General features: G+C 33.3%; 1 pseudogene; it reads right to left on the bottom strand.

Annotated features, from left to right (window-relative positions):
* Positions 1-14,129: 14,129 nt before the first annotated feature.
* Positions 14,130-23,752, bottom strand: LOC107895792 (chloride channel protein CLC-d-like; annotated as a pseudogene).
* Between the last annotated feature and the right edge of the window lie 2,065 nt (positions 23,753-25,817).

Raw genomic sequence — 25,817 nt, 5'->3', positions numbered from 1 at the left:
TGGATTCATCTCTTTTGAAGTAGAATCAACATCTAATCCATCAAATCTAAGGTATGGGGATTTAAGTGATATTATTCGATATTAATGATTAAACTAACAATAATGAAAATATTTTTTTAAGTGTATTACTTATGGATATTTGATATTTAATATATGTGACTATGAAAATATAAGTGTATTCACAAATATCGATAAAAATCGATAAGTGAGGATAACAAGCAAGTAAATCCCGAAATTCTGTGATCTGTAATGTGATTGGTTTATTGGATGATTCTACGATGTATGATAATATATGATTTTCATCACTCATGTCATGTGATTTATGGATCATAAACATTTGGTATACTGATTTATATGAAAATAATATAAGTTACTAAATTTTAATCCAAGGATTTGTATGTTGATTATACCCTACTATAATGTTCTGATTTGCTTGATAAAGCATACTATTGAGAAATTATGTGTAAAAATATGAGATTTGATTCGCATGTTAAGCATGCCATACTCTGATAATTTGATTCGCATGTAAAGCATCCTACTGAAAAATTTGTTATGTTTCCATAACACATGCATGGGGTGGGAAAAATGTATGAATGAAGTTTCTGGCAGTAGATCTGCATTTCTAGTGACTTGTCCATAATATTCTGTATCTAGCAGTAAATCTGCAATATCTGGTGGTTTGACCACATTTTGGTATGTTATTGGTTGGATGAGTTTTGGGGAACTCTTTATGGTATGTAGCAGAGTTGGGTAGGATTTAATTTCTAATGTCTGTACTATACTCTAAAAAATGTCGCATTGATTTCGTCAATACACAATCTACCATATCTGATTTTATAATTGAGTAACTTATATATGTTATGGACTGATTAATATGATGTTGTGATGAATTATTTTGTGAAATAATTGTTATTTAAGACCTACACTGAACCTATTAAGCTCACCCCATCAAACTTTGATTTTCAGATAATAAAGGCTAGGATGGGCTTGCCTTCGAAGGTAATTTTATTTATTTTTCAAAAAACTTTGCAAGTAGTGAAATTGGGCATTTTGGTTTGTATTCATGCTATATGGACTTTAATTTTGGGAGTTTCGTTTGGATTTTGATTTAGGAACTTTGGATAATGTTTTGGGGTTGTTTTTGCATGATTTGTTATGTTAAATTATGATTTAAAAAATTTGAAGAAATAAAACTAAAATGACAGATTATTTTTATAATAAAATTTATTAGACTCCAAAGTAAGGATTTTAAACTCAATACTCGATTTTCAAAACCCATCACAACATGGTTGTAAAATCGATGATCTCTAAAGTATCAATGTCAAACTTATGATTTTCAAAATGACATTTTCCGCTACGATGTTTTAGTTGAATCTTGACATTTTTATTTTAAACATAAAATCAAAATTCTAAACACAATTAAATAACACAACCTTCAGTTTTTGGAAAACTATTTTTTTGAGAGATAATTTCTAAAATGTTTTATTGGGCCAGCATCATGGCCAATGTAATCTTCAAGATTTGGCCATAACGTCAGGGCTGGGTTTAGGGGGTTACATTTAGTGATATCAGAGTCCGATTCAAAAATTCAGACTATGACAAAAACTTTGAAATGCATACATATACTTAAAAAGGGTATTTTGGGGAAATATCCATACTTCGTTAAGATTTTATATTTGATTTTGTTTTGAAAAATAGCAAGACTTAGAAACTGGCCCAAATAAGTGCTTCTTCTCTGTTAAACTTTGATATGAGACTATTGTATACTTTAGATTTTGAAAACTATATTGTGAAAACTATAGACTTTGAAAGACATGCTGTGAGACTATAGATTCATAAAACTATAGATATTGATACTTAGAGACAAAACTTTAAGAATTGAGACATCCTGAACAGATAAATAAAACTCGTTTCAAATTGTCAAATAAAACTACATAAAACTTTAGACTTCAATTAATAAAGATGAGTTCACAAGGCCTGCGTACTAGAGGAATAAGAGCTCGTGGAGAGCGAGGTCTAGGGACCCAGGTAGATTTCTCTGCGTCACGAGTGTGCTCACATAAACCCGTGACTGAACCTAAACCTGTGGCTAATCAGGTCGTGAATACTCACACTATGGAGGAGGATCATCTAGAGCCTGAAACACCCCGAATTTGGGTCTAGAAGTATTGGGCCTTGAGTGGGGGTCTGTAAGGAGGTTGTATATAGGTATTTAATTGTGTAATGAAATGAAAAAATTAAATGTTTGCTTTAGTGGTTAATGGCTTTGAGAAGTGTTGGAGAAATCTTGGGTTGAAACTTGGGCTTTAGCAAAAATTTTGGTATTAAGTGAAAAAAAACCTGGATGCTTGGATGAGGGCCTTTTAAATTATTGTGTTAAATAAATGACACAAGGAGCAATGTGGTCTAGTGGAAGTGGCGTAATTAAGGTTGTATGGGAGCCTGGGTTCAAGCCTTGGCTCTTGCAATTTATTCTGTTTTTTTAACGAAACCTGGACTTTGGCCTTTAGACCTTATAATTAATTGGGGATAAAATATGACACAAAAAGAGCCTGTCGTGAAGTGGCAAGGTGGCGTCATAGAGTTGGCATGGGGCGACAAGAGTTGGTGTTGAATTTAAACTCTGATGTTGGAAGGATCCCACATTGAGAAGCTAACATAAGAATGGATGCGAAGCTGGCTTTAAATAGAGAGAACCATGAGGAGAGTAAAGGTACCTTTCTTGGCTGATCCCTTTCGCTTTAAGGCGTGCTCGTTTGGGTTGGGCGTCGGCTAAGAGTGCTCAGAGCGCGGATTAACTCCAGTCTCCTATCAGGTGTGTATTTCTCACTACTCTAGCTGTAGGATGGCTACTCCGGGCCGCGATGGGCCGAAAGGGGTCATGTGGGCCCAATGGGCCTACGGGCCCAGTTGGATAAGTTGTTTGATTGTGTAGTAAATATTATACTAGGCTAGGTGAATCTCATATATGTGGCTAGATTTGGGCTAAAAGGGCCATACGAGCGTGTGGGCCCATTTGGGTCGAGAATAGGCTTTCGACCCATTCGTATTGTTATCCCTGTTTAGAATACTTTAGTTTACCAAATTACTAAAATGTCCTCAATTTGTAAAATTACCAAAGTACCCTCGATTTACAGAATTACCGTTTTACCCTCGATTTACAGAATTACCGTTTTACCCTCGATTTATAGAATTACCATTTTACCCTCAATTTACAGAAATACCGTTTTACCCTCGATTTACAGAATTATCATTTTACCCTCGATTTACAAAATTACTAAAATACCCTTGGTTTACAAAATTACCAAAATACCCCTAGTTTGTAAAATTACCAAAATACCACTGGTTTGCGAAATTACCGAAATACCCTTAATTTGTAAAATCACCAAAATACCCCTGATTTACAAAATTACATAAATACCCTTGACTTTCTAAAAATTATAGAAATACCATTAGTTTACAAAATTACTGAAATACCCTTAGTTTGTAGATTTACCAAAACACCCTTGTAGGATGAAATGACTAAAATACCCCAAATAGGTAAAAAGACCATAAAGCCCCTGTAGGGTAAAGTGACCGTAATACCCCTGTATGGTAAAATGACGAATATGCCGTTATGTTCCGTATGACTGATGTGCTTAGGATTTACATATATTGATATTGGATTAGTTAAGTTTGAGTGATAGGTGGTGGTTATCGTAGGTGATTGATTTTGGAAACGTTTCAACTTCAACCCATAACAGGTGTGTAATAACCCTCGCCGTAGCTTAGATTAATATTCGCCGAAAAGCCGAAATGCTAAAATTTTGGCATTTCAGGAACTTGTGATTTTGCCTTTGCTTAAAGATGCGATAGATACGATATGATCGGTGTTTGGATCGATGGAGCAGGTAAGAGCGCAATTTTGTGCACGATGGTAAGTTGGGCCTCAATGGGCTGGAATCAGGCCCAATGGGCTTTCGGGCCCATTTGGGTAAAACTAATAGAAAATGGAATCTGGAAAAGTTGCATGTTAACACGGTTAGTACTGTTGTAAAATTTGGATTAAGCAGGCTTAGTGGGCTAAATCAGCATTCGTAGGGCCCATTAGGGGTTTTGGGCCCAAAAGCCGAATTTGACAAAGTGGGTTAAAGATCATTGTTTAAACACTCGAAAATATTGATAATTGTTAAGGAACATGGAAAACCCTAATATTTGGTAAAATTATGAAATTACCTTTATAATATGAAAATGACTGTTTTGCCCCTAGGTAAAAATGACCATTATACCCCTAGGGTTTAATTATAAATTTGATACATGGGATATGATATACATGATTGATATGATATGCACATGATATGTATGAAATGCACATGATGTATTCATAAATGCATTGGGTTGGGTTTTTATATGGATGGAGGAAGTGCAAAAGGGCTTATGCCCCAGTTTATTGAAAAGGGCTTTGCCCTAGTTTACCGAAACAGGCTTTACCCAGTTATTAAAAGAGGCTAGGCCTCCAGATATATGATAAAGTAGCTATGCTGCCAGTGGTGTGTTGGTTGGGTGGGTTGAATCATTCCCCACATGGTGTGTTGGTTGGTACGGGTGGAGAGTAGCGGATGGTGGGTCGAGTAGTCTCCCCAATTGGGTTTGCATTCATTCTTTCATTGACATTACTCGTGATAATGAAATGGGCCTACAGGCCATACTGTTTACAGTAAAGGCTTGGGCCCAGTGTTATGAAATATGAAATATGAAAACGCTTCGGCCCAGTATATGTTGAGGTTGGATTTGGGCTTAGGCCCAGCAGGCTGATATTGCTTTGAGCTCTGAAAGGGGCTTGTTACACATTGAGTTACCAAACTCACCCCCTTTCCTTAACCTTGCAGGTGAGCCTTAATTTGGGGACTTGGAGTCGGAGGGGATTCAGAGTGGCCACGGTGATCGCCTTTGGACTTTTGAATAAGTATTTGGTTTTCATTAAGTTTGCTTTATTTATTATTTATCTTTGGGTTGTAATAAGGCCATTTTGACTTGATTTTCTTTCTTTTCTGGGATTATTTTATTTTTAATAACTTTAAACCGGTTGATAATAAATGGGCTAGACTTAGGACGCATTTTCAAAACGACACTTGTTTTCCAAACAACACAACATTACGATTATCCGATTTTTCAAAGGTATCCACTTAAATAAATTTCAAATTGTTATAACCAATTGTGGAAATGGTTGTGGGCATGTCTAGGATTGGATCCAACCGAAGAGATTGGTACTTAAGCAGCCTTCATGTCTCACCTCCTCTGTTACGGATTCCTACCTGGTGCCCAGCTTCCATTCACTTGGTTAGCTTCACAAAAGTCAGTTTTTAAAACACTAAAACGAAACGTGGACTTTAACTCCAATGTGGCACGTCAGATTCGGCTGTAACGACTGGGCCGAGTTTGGGGTGTTACAGAGCCTGCTGACGATGCTATGTCACAGGACATGTTAAGGGTGCTACAACGTGTTGATGGGGCCTAAGGAAGATTTGGCAATCACGGGACCATTTCTATGAGGCTTTGTACTAACAGAACCGAGTTATTTAAGGGTATTACTAGGATGACCCCTACTGTGGTAGAATATTGGCTTGAGGCTACGAAGAGAATTTTGGATGACATGGAATGTACCCCAGAGCAAAAACTAAGGGGAGCGATCTCACTACTGAGGGATGAGGCTTATCGTTGGTGGCAAGCCGTTGTGAGGGATACCCAAGCTGATAGGTTGACTTGGGAATATTTTCTTAAGGCTTTCCAAAACAAGTATATGGGGAAGCATTATGTTGATGCTGTTCGGTTGGAGTTCATTGAGTTCAGACAGAGGGATAGATCCGTGGCTGAGTATGAGATCGAGTTTCTGCAGTTAAGTCGCTACGCCCAAGGGACCCAAAGCACCAGCTTTCAGTTCCTTATTTATTTGAACTCCATCTTTTACTTATATCAAAGTTTACAAGTCATGCATACATAGTTCGCCATCCAGTCAGTCACATCTATGTCTCAATCTTCTAAGATTCATCCGCTCCAATGACCAAGACAAGGCATCTCCCCAATTGGACTTGATAGACAACATATTATTCTTTTAATTTTTTTTATTTCCGATTAAACTAAGGACATGTTTAGGTTCAGCTACTAATACAAGCTGTCTTTCTGTACTACGACCAAACCACGTAATATCGCTTAGTATTAGTTAAACATGTAGACAACCAATGAGTAAACCACGTAATATCGCTTCCATTTTGCTTTGTGTGCAAAAACCATTTGAAGACAATTATATAAAGTATATTAATGTAATCAATGAATTTGTTTTATTAACCAATCTGTTCGAAAAAATTACAAGTTTACAAATGAATATACTGCACTAAAGACACCAAATCCAACATGTCAATGGTGTGATGAGTCTCTTGAGGCTTTTGGTAGTTTTTTCTTGGTTGATTAGTGTTTATCGTCAGGTTGATTTGATGATGGTGAGGCTAGGATGAAAATTTTAGCGACTCAATCAAGTTGATGCATCTCTAGTTTGTTTTTGAATTATTCTAGTATTGCAGTCACTATCAGTTTGTCCTTTTTTTAGATTACTTTATAGACATGAAATTTGTGAATTAGTATGTAGTGATTTATTTATCATTTTTATTATATGTACCTTATCATTATATTATTATTGTTAATCATTCTTATTAATAATATTATTTTCTTAAAAAAAGTTATAATCTTAGATTTCATCACATAATAACACAATTTGTTTCAAATCGATTTAATTTATTAATAAATGGAACTAGTTTTCGATAAAATTTAATGCTTAAAATTGGACACTTAATAAAATTTGGATACTAATAATTATATTTGTTCGTAAATATTATTATTTAATATTTATGGGTCAAATATGATTTTAGAAGGTTTTTAAATTAGCAATTTGTGTTTTATAAAGATTTATTTGGTTAAATGGATTTAGAAAATGAGGTGTCGGGATCTCGATTCTATAAATCGAGTCGTAAATATTTTTATAAATATTTACGGAGTGTCTTTAGGGTGGTAATAAAGTTTCGTTAAGAAATTTTAACGTTTCGATTGTTAATTGATTAAAAAGAACCAAATTGAAAAAAAGGTGCATTCCGGGGACTCCATTCTGGTAAATCGGATTCGTAAATATTTTTAATAAATATTTACGAAGTTAGTTGTGTAGTTAATTAGATTTTGGTTAAGTGAAATTTGCTTGAATTAAAAATAATTAGGTAAAAGGATTAAATTACAATAGAGGTGAAAGTCTAATTATAGATTAAATAAATGCTCATGGGCCACACGGATTGAATCTGCAACTTGTGATAATTATTGGACTGGGCTATGTAGGTCACGTAGCCGTATCTAAATTTGGGCTAAATGGGCCACACGAGGGTATGGGCCCACTTGGGCTGAGTTTGGGCCTTAGGCCCATTTGCACCGTTATGTCTGTTTAGGTTACTTAAGTTGCTCGAGGCGACAATGGACCTTCTGTTGGGTCGTTAAGACCCCAGTTTGTAAAATTACCGTAATGCCCCTGTAGGGTAAAATTACCGTAATACCCCTGTATGGTAGAATGACGATTATGCCCTTATGTTCCATATGACTGATGTGCCTATGATTTACATATATGATTGTACTGAGTATGAATTTGCATGCACGTAATATTTATGTCATGATATATTGCATAGGGTTGGGTTATTATGGACGGAGGAAGTGTACGACCTGTAGTCGTTCTGTACAAGGCTATAGCCTTTCTATGATACTTATGGCTTATAGCCGTTCTATTAACTGGCAGCATTGCTGCGATATTTACAGCCTTTAGCCATCCTGTCTACGGCGTTGAGCCATCCTGTCTATGACATTGAGCCGTCCTATTGACTTAGTGCTGCAACCGGTGCTAAGCTTGGTGTGTTGGCTGGATGGGTCGATTTTACCCCAACATGGCGTGTTGGTTAGACTAGGCTGGGAATTTGTCTGCATATCTACATCTTATACTGATTCTGTACTGGGCTTAGGCCCACCTGATTCTGTTAATGGGCTAGACCCAACTATTACTGATTTTGAAAATTGGCTAGGCCCAATTGATTCTGATAAGGGCTGAGACCCAAGTGAAATTGTACTGGCCTTTGGCCCACACACATTGTTCTGTTACTGTAATGGGCTCCAGCCTAGACTGATTCTGAATTCTATCTGTTTACTAATTGTTTTAGTTTATGAGGGAATACACACTGAGTTTTCATAAACTCACCCTGTTTATTAACTGTCAGGTAATCCCCAGCATTAGGAGGATCAGTGCTGCGAGGGACTCGGAGGTGGCCACACAGCTGCTATTGTTTCTGATTTTCTCTTAAGTTATCTAGTTACAAGTTCTTATATTATATCTGGGTTGTAACAAGGCCTTTTTTAATTTCTGGTTCTAAATTTGGAATTTTATATACTGTTTTATAACTGCTGGAGTAGAACACAGTTTTCTTTTTTAAAACAATAATTGTTTTTCAAAATATCACATATCCGCAAAACTTTAAACTAAGCTTCCGCAGCAAATAAAGTTTTAAAGGTAGGGAATGACTTTTAATAAACCATCGAAAACTGAGGTTTTCACAAAGTTTTAAAATGGCCAGAGGTTTTAAATAGCAAAAAGGGTTTTCAATGAGAACATGGTTTTCGAAAAACACTTCAATGTGACACGCTAGATTTTGGCCATAACGTCTAGGCCGGGTTTGGGGTGTTACACTTTTTGAGTTTCTTCTCATCACAAACACATTTTCAAACATCTTAACATCACTTTCGACCTTATCGAAAGTAGCTCGGCTGGAAAGCATTTCTGTCTCAATAGAATAATTTCGTCAGGATCGGGAGATATCACACTATCACAGGTAGTAATATGGCATGTATAGCTAGACTCACATATGCTATGTTAGTCCAAGAATTGAGCTTTATAGGTTTAGCCGATTCTCAGACTAAATCGAGCTCAAAATTGAGTCTAGAGGCATGTGCCATAATTGAGTCGAATTGAGTTGGGATTTGGATACTAATATTTTTGTTTTTATTTTAGAGTTGAAAATGTCGAATGATTATAATGATTATGTTGATGATAAATGTTATATTATACGTGTGTATATATGAGAATTAAATTTTAAGGCTTTACGACCTTCACCCCCTCACATGTACAATCTTATACAATGAAATTTACAAGATTTATATTCATTAAGCTTACAAGTGTGAAACTGAAGAGTTCAATAGCTGAATGAATAATAATGCGGCCAAAGCCGAGGATGGGTTAGAAAGTAAAGAGAGTTCTAAAAGAGATATCAGATTTTTCTGAAGATTATTTGGGATACGCAATGTCACTATTAAGGAAGAAGTTATTCACGAGTAATTGACTTATTCAGGTATGATATTTAAAGAACGAGTTAACTAGAATTTATTCTGAATTTATTTCTTTAGTGATTGGGATAATGTGAGATTATTGATGACTTTAGTAGTTAGTGGGATAGTGTTGAAATTGCTAAGATATTTTAATGTAGCTGCTATAGTCGAGTATTTTATAGTGATATCTTCTGGGTATTCTATATGTTCATTTATTCTTAGATGTATATGTAATAATTCATCGTCAAAGTTGATTTTTATTGTAAGATAACGTTAGCTAATTATAATGTTAGACAAAATTATTGTTAGTCTAGTTGATTCATGATCGGCATTGCTCTATCTTTCTTCAGTTTTCTAATCTATTATGTTAGATAGAAGACTTGATGATTTGACTCATATGAAGCTATTTTCTACTTCTAGTGGTTGATGCACTGAATTACATAAATGCAATTTACATTGTCTTTATCACAACTATTTCTAGTGCGTATGAGCAATATTCTTCTTCTGGATTTTCTCTAGGATATCATCGATCTCTTTATCATTTAATGTGGTTTTTATTCTCTGAAATTTAGTATAGTTTCACATTTTGGATTTCATTATCTTGATTTTCTTGTCATTCCTATGGTCTAGTCTTATCTATTAACCATGGTTCATCCATAAAAGATATTCATTGGCAGGAGGTAATTACATTTATTACTATTATAAATCCTGGTTTGATCATGGGAGCTTGGTATATGGATATCAGATTATAGAAGTTCTATTACTGCGTTGGTTGTTATTAGGACTACTTTCAATTTTCTTCATCTATTTTGGAGTGCACTATTGATGTTGAAGTATTGTTTTATCTATACAGTTGAAACGTCGGTCCTATTATAGCACTATAGTTTTTAATCTACTAATGGTTGTGGCTTTGGTATAGTTTAATTTTTTGATGATTATAATTGAAATAGCTTTATTATATATATAATTTCTTTCTAGTTTTCGTAAAAGGGTTGATATCGACAAAAGAGCAGATGGTGGAAGATTAAGCTCAAACTTGTATATTGGTTTTCATTCTTCAGGTAATCTTGATTAATGTCAACAAGTCAATAACGGGATGTCATAATTCATTTGAGTTAATGCAGTTTGTGGTAATTTTCGATTGGTATTTCGAAAGGATTATGATATATGGTATATCTAGATTGTCTTGACAACAAAAAGAAGGGATTATTCTAAAATGTTATTATCTGATAGATAAAATCGACTTAGTTGTTCTAATCAGAGTGTGTTATTCATTGAAAATTTAATTGGGTTATATGCATTTGAGTCTATTCTCAGGTCCGTGAATAAATTTTGTGTATTAATGGGTAAATAGACGGACAGTCAGAATGAGAAATCCAGATTCTAGAAGACTTGATACAGAAATATATCTATCAAGTCAGTTTTAATCGGGAAAGTTATTATGGGTTAAAATCGTTCCTATTGTTGAAGTTATCACACTGGGGTAAAATGATATTGCTGGACACTTTCCAAGAAATGGGAAATAGATATCAATTGAAAGTTACAGATACAAAATATGCCATAAGCATCAGTCAAAGTTTGATAATTCGTGTTTCTCAGTTATGATTGGTTAGATGATCACTTTAAATTTCACGGTAACTGTACTGCTAATAATAAAGTTGTGACATGAGAATATCATGGTCGTTTAGTTAAATTTGGTATAATATCAAGTTCTAATGTGATTTCTGATACGAGTTCTGAATCAAAATGAGTTATGATGGACTTATATATGGTTTATTAGTAAGAAGATGATAGAAAGACTCGACTTGATGGCTTGAATCAGGTAACAAATTTTGAGGACGAAATATCCTAAAGGGGAAAAGAGTTGTAATAGCCCGATTTTTGGTGGTGTCAGAAATAGTGGTTTGAGGCCAACAAATTTAGCAAGTAAGCTCGTAAATTTTATTATTTAATATTTACGAGTCAAATATGTTTTTAAAAAGATTTTTGAATGAGTAATTTATGTTTTATAATGAATTATTAGGTTCAAATGGTAAAATCCTAGGTCAAGTGGTTTTAGAAAATAAGGTATCGAGACTTTGCTTTTATAAACCGAAGTAAATATTTACGAAGTTTCAATAAGGTGGTATTAAAGTTTCGTTAAAAATTTTAATGTTTTGATAGTTAATTAATTAAAAAGGACTAAATTGCATATAAGGTGAAAGTTTAATTATAGATTAAAGAAAAATTAAAGGGACCAAAGAAGCAATTATGCCATTGCTTAAAGTTGAGGCGGCATAAGTGAGATATTTGTGAATTTATATATATTATATATATTATAAAAACAAAAATCTTAAGTATTAAGTATATATATTATATATTTTTTATTTTATTTTATTATATTATATAATAAAATAAATAGAAAAAGAAAGAAAGAAACAGAGAAGCAAAACGAAAACAAGGGAAAAAAAAGAAAGAAAGAAAAAGGAGAAAAGCTTAGGGTTTTATGGTTCAAAGCTTAATTGGTAAGTCAATTTAGTCCATTTTCTTGTAAAATGTTATGTTTTTAGAATCCTAGTATTAAATACTACTTAGTTCATGTCAAAAATTTAGAAAATATTAGATTTTTAGATGTTGTGCATGTTGAATAATTTGAGTATTAGGAGTTAAATTGATAGAATTTCAAGTTAGAATTGAGAAAAGGATTGAATTGTAAAATAAATTATAAGTTTTGAGTAATAGGGACTAAATTGAGAAAATTTTGAAATTTAGGGATTTAAGTGAAATTAAAGAGTTGAAATTAGTCTAAAGTAGAAATTGAATGAAAATATGGAATTAGTTTTAAAAAAATAAAGTTAGTCTCGATTTAGGGACTAAATTGGAATGTAGGCAAATATTGAGTAAAAATTGAAATATTTAATGTGAGATTGAATTGTGTTGTATTGATGATTTTTAATTGTTTTAATTTCGTAGCTAATATCGTACTGGAATTCTCGACTAAAAAGGGAAGGATAAAATCGACGTCGATTAGCTTGGAATTCCTGGTTTGTATTTCTACAATTTGAATCTAATTATTAATTGTTGTATTTTGATTAAATGTTATGGTAAGTGATTGAGGTGAGAATTATTATGTTTTACAATTGAAATGGATTGTTTTGGTATGTGATGAAATTATATTGGTTGAATTAAATTGGAATATATATTATGAGTATATATGTGTAAATGTGGAATTGTGCAAAATATGTATGAAATTCAGTTTTAATGCCCAAGTAGACGGAATTTAGAACTATTGGGATATTAGTGGCATGCCATTAAGGAACTCTAGCCCGCTCTCTGATAATTAGCACGTTAGTGCTCTCTGTTTAGCACATTTGTGCTCTTTGTTTAGCACATTTGTGCTCTCTGTTTAATAGTGCATAATAATGCACCTCTATATTTGTTCCGTATATCTGTTGTCTTCTATAAAGCATACTTTGGGCTAAGAGTATGAGATAGTCAAGTGAAAATAGAATGTGAAATATGTTGTAAATATATAGAATACACGAGTTATATATTCATGAATTGAATGTGGAATGGATAATACCATTATTTAAATGATACGTGAATAAATTATGGAAAACTATTATATATAGCAAGCGATGAAAATTGAGTATTGTATGGTTTTAAATGTTCAATTATGTTTAACATTTTATTATACATATTTTGTACCAGCCCGATTTAGACCCTATTAGGAACGGTGGTTTCGGGACCACGAATTCGAGTCAGAAAAATATTTAAAAAAATTATTTTCAGTGTTTATTATGTGTGAATTTATATGTGTGGAATTTTCGTGATTTAATTTTGTTATTTGAGTGCCTGATTTAATAAAAATGGCTTAATCGCGTTAATTGAAAATTTGGTGGTTAAATGTAAAAAGGGCCGAATTGATGATGTATTTGTTGCATGAGGTACTTATAATGCAATTAGGCCATGATTAAGTATGATGGACGGTAGTAACCTTAATACATAATGAGTTTATATTTTAAGTTAAAGGTTAAAAATGTAAAATGGTTAATAATGTTATATAACATAAAACATAAAATAATTAAAAGCCATTGTTCATATTCTTTGCATGACCGAATATAAAAGAAAAGAAAAAGAAATAAGGGTTCCTCAAGTTCGGCCATTGTTGGAGCTTAATCAAGGTATGTAACTAGCTCGATTTTTGATAATTTTTACGTTTTTGAGATCGTTGCAGTGTAATGTACAAAGCCCAAGTTTGAATTTCTGATTTTGATGAATATTTTGAGTTATACCATTGATGAATATTTGAGTTTTGTGATGTTAGTTGATGAAATATGAAATATATGTTTTGGATTAACATGTTTTGTATTGGAATTTTTGATGATTTTGAGTAATTAGGGCTAAATTGTAAAAATAATAAATTGAAAGACTAAAATGTGAAATAAATAAAATTTATGGACTTGTATGAAGAAGATGAATATTCGACCTAAGCATGATAAATTGAAAATTTGCATATTTTGTGTTTTGTGCAATAGGAACTAAATTGTAAAAAGAGTAAAATGTTAAGGGTAAAATGATAATTTACCCATTTATGTGTTATTGGATTAAATTGAATGAAATTGTGTTTAAATGAGATTAATTTGAAATTGTATAGATCAAGAATAAAAGAAATCGGACTTGGATCGGGAAAAAGCAAAAATAGTCGAATAGTCGATTTACATCGTTTGTCGATATCCGAGGTAAGTCTTTAAGCAATTAAACATCGTTAATTTTAAATTTAACTTAATTTAATATGCTGATTTGGAATTCATAGTTATATGGTAGAGTTAGCCCTTATTAAAATCACCAACAGCCTGGGAGGGAAGAAGTGCAAGGACATTTAGACCATGTCAATCAAGAATTGATAAAGTTATCAACAATAAACTTTATACCTTTGATATAAGAAGAACAAGCATAATAAGAGGTAGAAGTTTCAAGTTATTAGTGATTTCGACCATGATGACACACAGAGAAACTGTCATCTGCACGGAAACACCAAGAAAAGAAGCAGCTCCCAAAAGTGCATATCTGCAAAAACACCAAATTGTAGAGCACGTCAGCAATGATATTGTATGGTATGCAAAAAGAAAGGTGAGACTCTTAAGAATCAGTAAACAAAAGAGACAAAGGCAAATAAGAAACATGATTACCATTGACTGCAAAAACAGGTCATAACACGAGTGGACATATTCTTTATTTAAATTAAGATCTCTCTGTCATGTTTATGTATACAACCCCCCCCCCTTTTTTTCTTATGACAAGTATATATATATTTATCTAACTTGACTAATTACAGCTTTTTAGGAAACTTCAAAACTTAGTTTGGAGGGGCTGCATGGACCCAAATGCCAAAAGCATATTAATAAAACATTGTGAGTGGAATCATAATACCGATATAGATATTGATTATTCAAATTCCATAGAAGTAAAAGAAACAATGTACTTACGTTCCCTATTCAATATTGAGCTTCTTGTAGTGATTAACAGTAAAAAAACCAACCAGACGGCCATATGTTGATCCTATCATTATTCCAGGAACAAATTGACCAGCTGGAACAGCAGTACCAAATGTAATTACTGCTAAGGTATAAAACATAACCTGAAATCATTTGAATTGAAAGAAAATTCAGGCCAAGAACTATTTTCAGGGAAAAATGTATTAGCCTATTCTTCAGCTGTATAAATATTTAAAATAAATATAATCAATACTACTATTAAACAAACCTCCTACAAGTTTTCAACTAATAAATTTGGTCTGTTCCTGAACTGTTTAAATTGTGACCTGTAACAAATATATTTGGAGGATATAATATGAAAATTATAAAATATTCTGAATAATCATCCATTTTATGGAACGATTCTGCTCTGTTTCTTCATTCTATCTAATTAACTTCTTAAGCATTCTTTTTTTTTTTTAAGAAAATCGTAATTAGGAACAACATGATGAAGACAACATAAATATCTCAAGGGTTAAGAAATTTTCCCTCTTCAATATGAGATACAAAGGCACATTGTCTAAGCAAAGCAAATCACCATAACCTCAAGTAGCTTGGACATATTATACGCTATTCTATGATCCCAAGTACTTTAAATCTAACCATGTTTGCCTCTATTTCACCTTTTATCTCCAATTGACATACTGTTTAGCTAGACTCAACAGGAGAATGGAAGATGTTTCCCTTCTAATATGTTGTGTCCCTCCAACCCAGACTTTACATTAAAATTTCCTTTTCTAAGAAATTTAGAGAAGGAAGATAATTGGTCTACGGTTCTTGCTTAAGAAAAACAGGTATGCATCCCTGTCATGCTAACTTTACAATGTCATGCATAACAATAACCACATCAAGTATTTAAATTTTCAAAATACATCAACCGTATACTTGGAAAGAGTCAACAAGTTCACATAGCATTACCACAAATGCCAACAAGCTTTGGGCGCTGAATTCATGAATTGTTTTTGCACTAAACAAATTTCTGATGGCATCATCCTGTGACAAAAATAAACCTGTTAAAACAGAAACAAGCAAGGCAATAGCATTTCACAGGAAAGGAACATCTCAAAAGATTCGAGAAACCTGAGTATTGAAGAAGATAGTCGCAAGATCATTGTATTCCTTCTCCTTACTGCAGTAGAACTGCAGATAAAATTAAATCATATTGAGGAGAATTAACCTAAATGTGAATCAATCAAAACTTCAAGAAAAAAGGCAGGAATTAGAAAACAAAAACTTTGCTCTCTCCAAAATACTATTCATCTGAAAATATACGTATGTCGGTATGAATAAATATGTACCTATATGCATACAAATATAAAAATATTAGCACATAATTACATCAGCATGATGGCTCCTGAGATAAATCCACTCAGAAGACAAATATTTTAGAATAAATAAAAGCTACAAAAGAGTAAGAAAACAGGAAAGTTGAAATACTCTGTTAAAAAAGTTGTTCAAGGTTCAGAAGTAAGAAAGTAAATTTAAAGTATAGCCAGATGCAGTTCCTGTATTCTTGCAGTTAGTAAATTCTTAGTGATTTTAGCTGATATAATAGCAGATAAAAAACCACAACCATTATAGTCCGATAAGTACAAACTGGATAGAGAAAAACATTTACCAAATGAAACTGCATCATGATTTAAACAGTAAGGAAAACGTGGAATACCATGCATGTCAAGTTGATACAAACAGTAGGTAACTATATGAGCATATCTTACATTTACATAATTCCCATACATTCCAGGAGCCCTCGGGCATTCAATTTCAGAGTCAGGATCAGAGTCTGGACACGGACTGCATTTTCTCAAAAGTGGTAGTCCAAAAGTGGTTTAAAATATTAGACATGCTCATTGAGAACTCAAGCAGTTTCGACAGATACTAGAATTCTCACCTTGACTCGATTCCCTTTCTTGTGCAAATAATTTCTTCTCCACCGAGTTACATAAATAGTAAGTTGGTTAAACAAAGCTCCTGGGCTCAATAAAAGAATCAAAAAATATTAATAAAAAAGATATTGTAACATATACAACATGAACGAAAAACAAAGACTAATACTGATGGAGAAATTTGGGCCTACTTTTAATTAGGGTTATATCTCGTATTTTTAATTTTACTAGGATTTTATGTTTATAAGTAGATATCATTGTTATTGTAACTTTAATGAGGTTTTGCATAATGAATATTCGAGAATTTGAGATTGTGATTTTCTTCCAACTAATGATTCTCTTCTGATACTTTCCCTAGTCCTATGTTCGGTATTTTGGATTTTATTTTTATATATAAATATCATAAGAGCAGATGGCTGTACCTAGCAGACCTCCAATGACTCCAATAACCGCCATCGGTAACAATTCCTCAAAAGAGTAGTCTTCTTGACCACTGAAAAGGAAGAAAGTAGGAAAAAATGTTGGAAGCAGTTAATCTAAAGCCAGGCAAAAAGTTTTAGTTAAGATGCAAGAGCTGAAGGAAGTTCATATCCTAACCCTGATATATCCCATATTATGAAACCACCCAAGCCAAAATGTCCACAGTTTCCACTTTTACACCATTCCATTGCAGCACATACCACAACAGCCACAATTGCAGAAGTGAAAAAGACACGCCACATTAGTTGACTCCTCCACCTTCAAAAGGCAAAGGCAAAGTTCAAATGAATGTAAAGGTTGAGTTAAATACCTGTATGCATGTATGCATGCAAAAACATATGCATCCAAATCTATATCTGCATTTACACATGAATGAAAACAAAAGAATAATTGCATAACTTAAGATACATAAGGGAATGCAGGAAAATTAATTAAAAATGTAAACAGATTAGCCTCGGACAAACAAACTTGTTCATATACTTCAAAAAGTAGTTGAGAACAAAAACTATTTACCAAGATGTAACCTCTTCCAAGGCAAATAATACACCCCCAACTGGAGCTCTAAAAGCAGCAGCAACTCCAGCTGCACAACCACAGGTTACCTTTTCAAAATATTAGAAAAATAAATAAATGGGCAAAAAGTTCAAGGTACATCACCTCCATTGTTAGCAAAAATGATAGACAATGACCAAATATATCTAAGTTCAATTAAAGCAATCAACATCAATAGGAACCACAAAAAGAGATAATGGAAATATATAATAATATAATCATTCAGAAGTGGTTTATGGGAGAAAACAGCAACAATGGAAAGAATAGGGCTGAACAAACAAGTATGAAAGAAGATGGAACTCTAGAAAACTTAGGGTTTAGAAAAATCCTCTAATTTCTTTATATTAATTCAAAGAAGATGATAATAGTAATAATAATAAGAAGAATAAGAATAAGAATAATTATAATAATAATAATAGTAATGATAACGGCTGTAAAGCCTGCAACTTATTTATATAAGCTTCCTTTCTTGCAAGTAAAGTTACTAGGCTTTCTTGCAAGTGAAGTTTTATCTAGCCGTAGATTTAAACCCTAAAGAAACTTAATAATCCTAGTCATCCATAAAATATCTAATACTCAATTTTATTGAAATAATAAAATACTATAAAATAAATAAAAACTTCTGCATCATTCTCCCCGGCTTGGAAAATTTGTTCCAGTAAGAAAAACTTCACTTCAACATAAATTTCTCGACCGAAACTTTGCAGCTCTCCTTACACTACCCATGAACTTTCACTTGTTGTTTCGGCTAACCATTTCAACAAAAATCTCAAATATTGATTACCCCATCTAAACCAAGCTTCTTCAACATCAATCACATCTTCAATAACCTCTGTTTAGTCTTAGGAAGCTACTGCATATTATCTGAATTTTCAACATCATTTTTGGTGATGTTGCTTTCAGCAATATTTGTCGCCAAAACAAATTTTTGCTTCTTAGGTAGAGCACATAATGGTTAGCATAAAACCATGTAGAAAAAAATTCAAAAACTTGCTAGGATTCTCATGAAAGTTGTTTACTTTAATCTTGTCAAGGAGCTTAGAAGTGTCATCCCAGCCTAGAGGGAAACAAGAATAGCTCCATCAGCTTCATAGAAGCAAATATGTTTAATTGCAACCTCCACCGTACCAAAATGAATATGAGAACCTACCCATGCTTCAAGTGAATATCTTCTAGATGCACTGTAATGCTTATTTTGAGAATCAATGCCAATATCCATAGCTTCAAAAATAGGAAACTTCCCAGAACCGGATTCCATGAACTTGGGTGAAATAATAACACCTCACCATGTGTTGCTTGAAGTTGTTCAAACTGGATTTTCTCTCCAACTGGTTGGCTTTACCAACATGTTGATTTGACCCAATATAAACTTATGTTGCTTCAAATCTTCCAACAAGACTTCCAGCACACCTACTTCTCTTATAGCTTTATTGTATTCATCAAATGATAGGAGCTTTACGTAAAAAGAATGGTAGTTGAGCTTTAACTCTGATGTAACTGGTTGCTATGGTAAGCAACATAGAGACAACAATTCCTGTTTAGGAACACCATTCACTACAATCACAGCATATTCAAGAATTTCAAGATTAAGAGAGAAATAATCCTCATTTGCTGACACGACTTAATAGTTTCCAAGATGACTAGAAAAAATTTAAACATTCTGTTTAAAAGTTCTGCCTATTGATTCCTGGTATCTGCCTTCAGAAAAATGTCTTGCAACAAATTCATTTTTGTACTCATTAAAATGAGATGAAAGTCTGGACGCCAAGGAAAACGGTCACGCAAAAGCATTAACAGAAAGTCCACATTCATGCCTCTTTCACCAAGACTCTCTCCTTTTTCTGAGGATATTCTGACACCATCTATTTCAATTGAAACCATTCGGAACCTAACGTTTAGTTGCAGCTCTCAGAAAGATAGCTTTCATGTTGGATGCAAGATGTTTTCCTTCAAAAGACTGCATCACCTTTGCACTGTTACTTTCCTTCAAGCTTTCTTGGTTTTTCTGAAGTTCAGCACTGAGTTCTCTTGGCAAAATATTATTCGAAAGTAGAAATTGCATCAGCTCTCTTTAATCTAGAATTATCACAAGGCATTGTGTCCCCTGAGATATCCAAGAGATTTTTGACTGACCTCCAATCCTCACCTTCCCTAAGGTTGTGGCTGTCATTCTATGAAGAACCGAAGGCTCTTCCTCTATTGGTTACACAAGAACTTCTCCACTTTATTTAGAATATTCATCATAGATAGGTTCTAATAGATCATAATCTTGCTCTTCCGCATGCATCTTGCAAAGAGAACAAGCAACTTCAACATTAATTCCACTCTCATTTAATTCTAGGGCATGCACTAACCGCTCTTTCAATCCACCTCGTAGCGCAGGGTCTATGGGTCCAACATCATAAAAGGGGTTTTCTTTCTCACCAAAATTAGATTTATCAGTGAGACTACCTTCCAATATGTCAAATTGATTGGGGCACCTTCCAGAATCTCCATCAAGGTTCTCTCTTGTTCCTGTTGCAACCAAGCATAACGTGCATGTGATAATTCTTCAATTGCACCTTGTAGCGCAGCCAATTCTGTTTTTTGATCCTGATTTCCTCCTCCTCAAACTCTTATCAACCCAACCATGGCTTAAAAGCAAACCTTAACATAGACCTCAGATCTAATTAGGCTCTAATAGCAAAACCAACGTGGTTAAAGGGAGAAAACAGTGACAACAGAAAGAATTAGGGCTGAACAAACAAGTAGCAAAGATGGAACTCTGGAAAACTTGGGGTTTTACCAGAACCTCCAGTTTCTTTATATCAATTCAAAGAAAATAATAATAATAATAATGTAAAGTTATATAAGCTTTCCTTTCTTGCAAGTAAAGTTACTAGGCTTTCCTGCAAATAAAGTTTTATTCTAGCCCTAGATTTAAACCCAAAAGATACTTAATAATTGTAGCCATCCATAATATATCTAATGCTAAATAAATAAAATTGAAAGAGTAAAACATTATAAACTAAATAAAAGCTCCTGCATCAGAAGGATTGATCTTTTAACAGCTATACGTGAAATAGGAGAAAATCCATGAAGTTATTCTCTCATATATACTCTCCAGATTTATTAATCAAAAAGACTCACAAGACCATGACGATCCCGATCACTCTTGAAACCTTGAAGCCACCTAGAACTTATATGATATTTTGTGGATCCACCCTGAATAAACACATCACACAAAATTAAAATTTAGCATGGAAAGTTCTATAGAGATGCTACACATACAACAGCAAAAATGTTAAACTTTCAAGGCAGCATTGAATGTAGATACTATCGTTAAAATACACTAATATTGCATTCCAAGTTTACAACCAAGAAATAGTTGTGGTACAAAATCACCCTCCTCTCTTCAAGGACTACTAATCAAGTCACTCATTATAAAACTGTGAAATTTTCAGAGCAAATTATGGTGAAAATCATATCTTGACATTAGCATACTTTTAATACTATGTGCTTACTTGTCCAAGAAGAGATGCAATACAAACGCCAGTATGGACAAGAGGACCTTCTTTTCCCAGAGCTAACCCACCTCCAACTGAACCAATACTTCCAAAAATCTACAAATTACAATGACAAGAATGCAACTGGAATAGATCTAGATACAGTAAATGGCATGGATACGGATTGATAAACCTAAAAACCCTAATCTAAATTTAAAAGAATTTTAAAATACTACCAGCACATAAATTTTCTACTAAAAAAGCTGTGAACCATAAATGGACAACTGGTTTATGTCTCAGCAACAAGATCATGCTGGCAAGATTATCATACCTTTCCAATCAAGGTTCTAAGAAGAAGGATACCAGGAATATCAATTCCTGAGGATTAAGATAAGCATTGGATCGTCAGACTACACAACACTTATGACAGAGCATTAACATTAATGAGTATTGTGTGGAAAATGGATTGGAAAATATCAAAACTTACCATTCAAATAACCCTTGATTTCAGGAATACCAGATCCTGCTGCTGCTGGAGCAAATTGGGTAATGATAGATACAGAAGAAAAGACTAAGGCTAAGTTGATTAGTATGTAAATTAGACAACCAGCCAGATATGACTTCTGTATTATGTTAAATGTCAAGGAAAACTTCCATCCAGCAAAGTTCTCGACTGAAATATTGATAAATACAGCAGCAAATCCAGTACCTGAAAAGAAATTACATAAAAACCATCCATTCTACCAGATACTTTATGGGAAAAAATTCATCCAAGAAAGGGATAGAAGTTCGCTATCTATACAAAAAGGATCACTTAAAAGCAGAGCAATATGCAAACTCTTAATTTAATCCAGGTCAAATGACGATTCATCTAATTATCACTAAATCTTTCTCCGCCTATCAATTATGGAAATGAAGAATACTATTTCACCACTTACGAGCATAGTTTCCGAATACGTTGTATGTGTCGATTCAAGGTACATGTGCAGAGCACACGTTGGGGTTGTAGTATGTTAGGACGGTGACCCAACTGAATACATAAATAGAAAGACCACAAACCTAGCTTTTCATCAGGTCTCAAGGCTGAAGAACTGAACTGCTAGAAGAATGCACTGGTAGCAGTGGCGGGTCACTGGTGAAGAAGAAAGGCACCATCAAAGAGGCTGAAACCATCTTTGCAGAAGGTATTTACATCCTAATCTTAAAATAAGATGGTAATCATATTTAGGAGCAAACTTCTCCCGGGCTCTCAACTCCCCCTTTTTTTTCATTTCTTTTTCTTCAACGGAACTCTTTCTGTTTCAGTCTTTGTGGAGAATCAACACCAACCAGTGATATTGAGACACTGAGCAAGGGCTTCTGATTCATGGTTTGCTGGGTTTGTGAAATTGGACCTCGTACCAGGCGATCCAGTTCATGCTACAAGGGGTAAGGTAGTGAAGTAGGGGTAGGTGGTGCAAATTTAAGGTAAAACCGAATTAATTCGGATATACTGTCGAATTTAGTTAAGCAATCAGTTAACTAAATTATAAATTAATTTAGTCGGACTCGGTTAATAATTTTTTAAAAGTTCGGTTAACGGTTAATTCGGTTCGAAATCAGTCGAGTTAACTGAATTAACCGAATTTAATAAATAATATTATAATATATAAGTATTCAATCAGTTCGGTTAATTTTTTGAAAATATAAATTAATTAATCAGTTAAGTCGGTTAATTTTTTATATGTTTTATAGTTGTTTTAACTAAAAATAAAATATATATATAAATAAAAGGTCGGCTAATTCAGTTAATTGTAGTTCAGATCGGTTAACTATTAAATACTCCTAATTAGGGGAACTATGCTCGAGTGCAAACTATGTAAAATATAATTTTCAAACAATCTTAACTACCCATTATGATTCTAAACTTTTTACCCTTTCTAAGTTATTAAAAATTAGAAAGATTTAGTAAATAAATGAAACTAAAATAAATGTCACTCCATTCTCCCAAATTAAAATCATTCCATCAAATACAACCCAAAATGTCAAAATCAGCTTAAAAAATAAATTTCTCCTTTTAAAAACCACAAAATCTAAGTCGAAACTGATTCCAGAAACAATAACTTACCGATGCCTATAAGCAAAGCGAAGAACCATTTCATCCCCGCGTTATATCCAACAAAAAGCTTTCCTCTCTGTGCCTAAATTATTAAATTCCAAAACACACAAAAAAATATAGTTCAAAAAAGCCTAAAAGATCAATAACTTAAAACTGAAAATTTACCCTTCTTTTCTTTACTTTCAAATTTAAAGTTACAGTTACATGTTCTTCTCAATAAGCATAGTTCTCAATAACTTCGTAATCTAGGCTCTCTACACAATTCCTATTGTTTGTAGTACTCAACAGTCCAACTCCGTCAAGATCACCTTCTTCCGAACGTGGAAGCCGAGACCAAACAAGCCTCGCCGTTTCCATTCCGTTTTGAAAACAATTCGATAATATGATCAATCAATTTTCAAAATCGATTGACCTCTTGAAACAATGCTACAACCCACTACGCTTCCACCAAATAATCTCCTTCAATTAATTTAAAAACAATTAGGAACGGAAAAGGAGAAAATTGACAGATAAGATTTTTGGAATGGAACGTTTCATGATTCGTAAACTGAAATATGAGAGAGAGAGAGAGAGAGAGAGAGATTCTCTAGCATAGTAACTTAACGTATTTCTCCATGTTCTTTCTATTTTAATAATTGAGATTTTTACGGTTGTTCCAATATGGGTCAAATATATTCCATAACTTTGAATCATATAAAAGAATGAACGGAATTATAAATAATGTGAAACCCTCTATTTGTAAGATTTAGTGGTATATATTGAATTAAATCCATGGTTAACATTATTAAGTCACTAATATTTTAACTAGATAGAATTTATTATGGGTTCCACGAATCGAGCCAATTTAAGTAAGTCAAATGAATCATATTTAATTAGTTGACCTTCATAGATACTCTATGTGCATTCGTCACAAGTTTTGATCTGCAGCCCGTGACATTCTTCCTTACTCATTCTCACGACGCCCTCGTTACGTCCTCAAATTGACATTATTTTAACTCGTCTCGAAACTATCTCGATGTCTTGACTTATGTCTTTGTCATCCCCTAACTCGAACTTTATTTCTCTCTTGTGCATCTTGTTCGCAAGAGTCCACCACTCTTACTTACCCCCATTGTGACTTACCTAGATTGTGATCCCTTAGATCCTCACAAATAGGTTTAGGCATGTCCACATTGAACACTAGACTAGCCTTGAGTTTTCGTCTATGTACACTTTTATTTTTTGAACAGATTGATTTAATAAAATTATTCATAAATTACATTAATACACTTTATATATTGTCTTCAATAGTTTTTCCATGCAAAGCAAAATGGAAGTAAATATTGACTCACTGGTTATATAATATTTAACTAATATTAAGCGGTATTACGTGGTTAGATTGTAATACAGAAAGACATCTTATATTAGTGGATGAGCCTAAACATGTCCTTAGTCTAATAAAAAATGAGCAAAACAATTGAAAGACTAATATGTCGTCTATCAAGTCCAATTGGGGAGATGATTTATCTTGTGCATCAGAGAAGATGACTCCTAGAAGATAGAAATGTAGATGTGACTAACTGGACTGATAGTACATCAGATAAGACCCATGTAGAATAGATCCTAAATCTGTTTTGTTGGCTTCGGTGCCTTAAGTGTAGTATTTTCGTCTAAGTACACTTGTAATTTTTCGAACAGATTGGTTAATAAAATTGTTAATGAATTACATTAATACTTTATATTATTGTCCTCAAACATTTTTTACACGCAAAGTAAAATGGAAGTAATTGTTACTTATTGATTGTCTAATGTTTAACTAATACTTAGCGGTATTACGTGGTTAGATCGTAATACCAAAAGACAAATTGTATTAGTAGACGAACCTAAACATGTCCTTAGTCTAATTGGAAATGAACAAACCAATTGAAAGACTAATATGTTATTTATCAAGTCCGATTGGGGAGATACTTTGTCATTAAATAAAAATAATACATATTTTCTAGAAAACAAACTCCCTTAAGTATTAGAAAAGACCTAATTTGCCACAATAAATTTTGGCAGATCACCTTTACTTAAGTTGCTTGAGAAAATGCCTAATTACGCTAAGTTTCTTTGTGAAATCATGTATAGGCATAAGAATATAGGCAAAGGTGAAATGATAACTATGAATGCCGAGTGTAGTGTTGGTATAGCTAGGAAAATCCCACCTAAGCTTAAAAATCTCGAAAGCTTTTTTATACCTATAGAGATGGTGGAGTGAAATTTGGGAAAGCTCTTTGTGATTTAAGAGCTAATATTAATTTAATATCTCTCTATCTAATGTTGATTAAGCTTATGGGATTTACAAGATACATAGGCAACCTTGCAATTAATCGATAGATATCTTTGGTGCAACCTAAAGGTGTTCTAAGGACGTATTAGTGAAAGTGAGATAGTATATTCT

The sequence above is a fragment of the Gossypium hirsutum genome, chromosome A10, assembly GCF_007990345.1.
Source record: "Gossypium hirsutum isolate 1008001.06 chromosome A10, Gossypium_hirsutum_v2.1, whole genome shotgun sequence".
In the NCBI taxonomy this organism is placed as follows: Eukaryota; Viridiplantae; Streptophyta; class Magnoliopsida; order Malvales; family Malvaceae; genus Gossypium; species Gossypium hirsutum.
The sequence above is the reverse complement of the archived record's forward strand: the minus strand, read 5'-3'. Positions and strand labels throughout refer to the sequence as shown.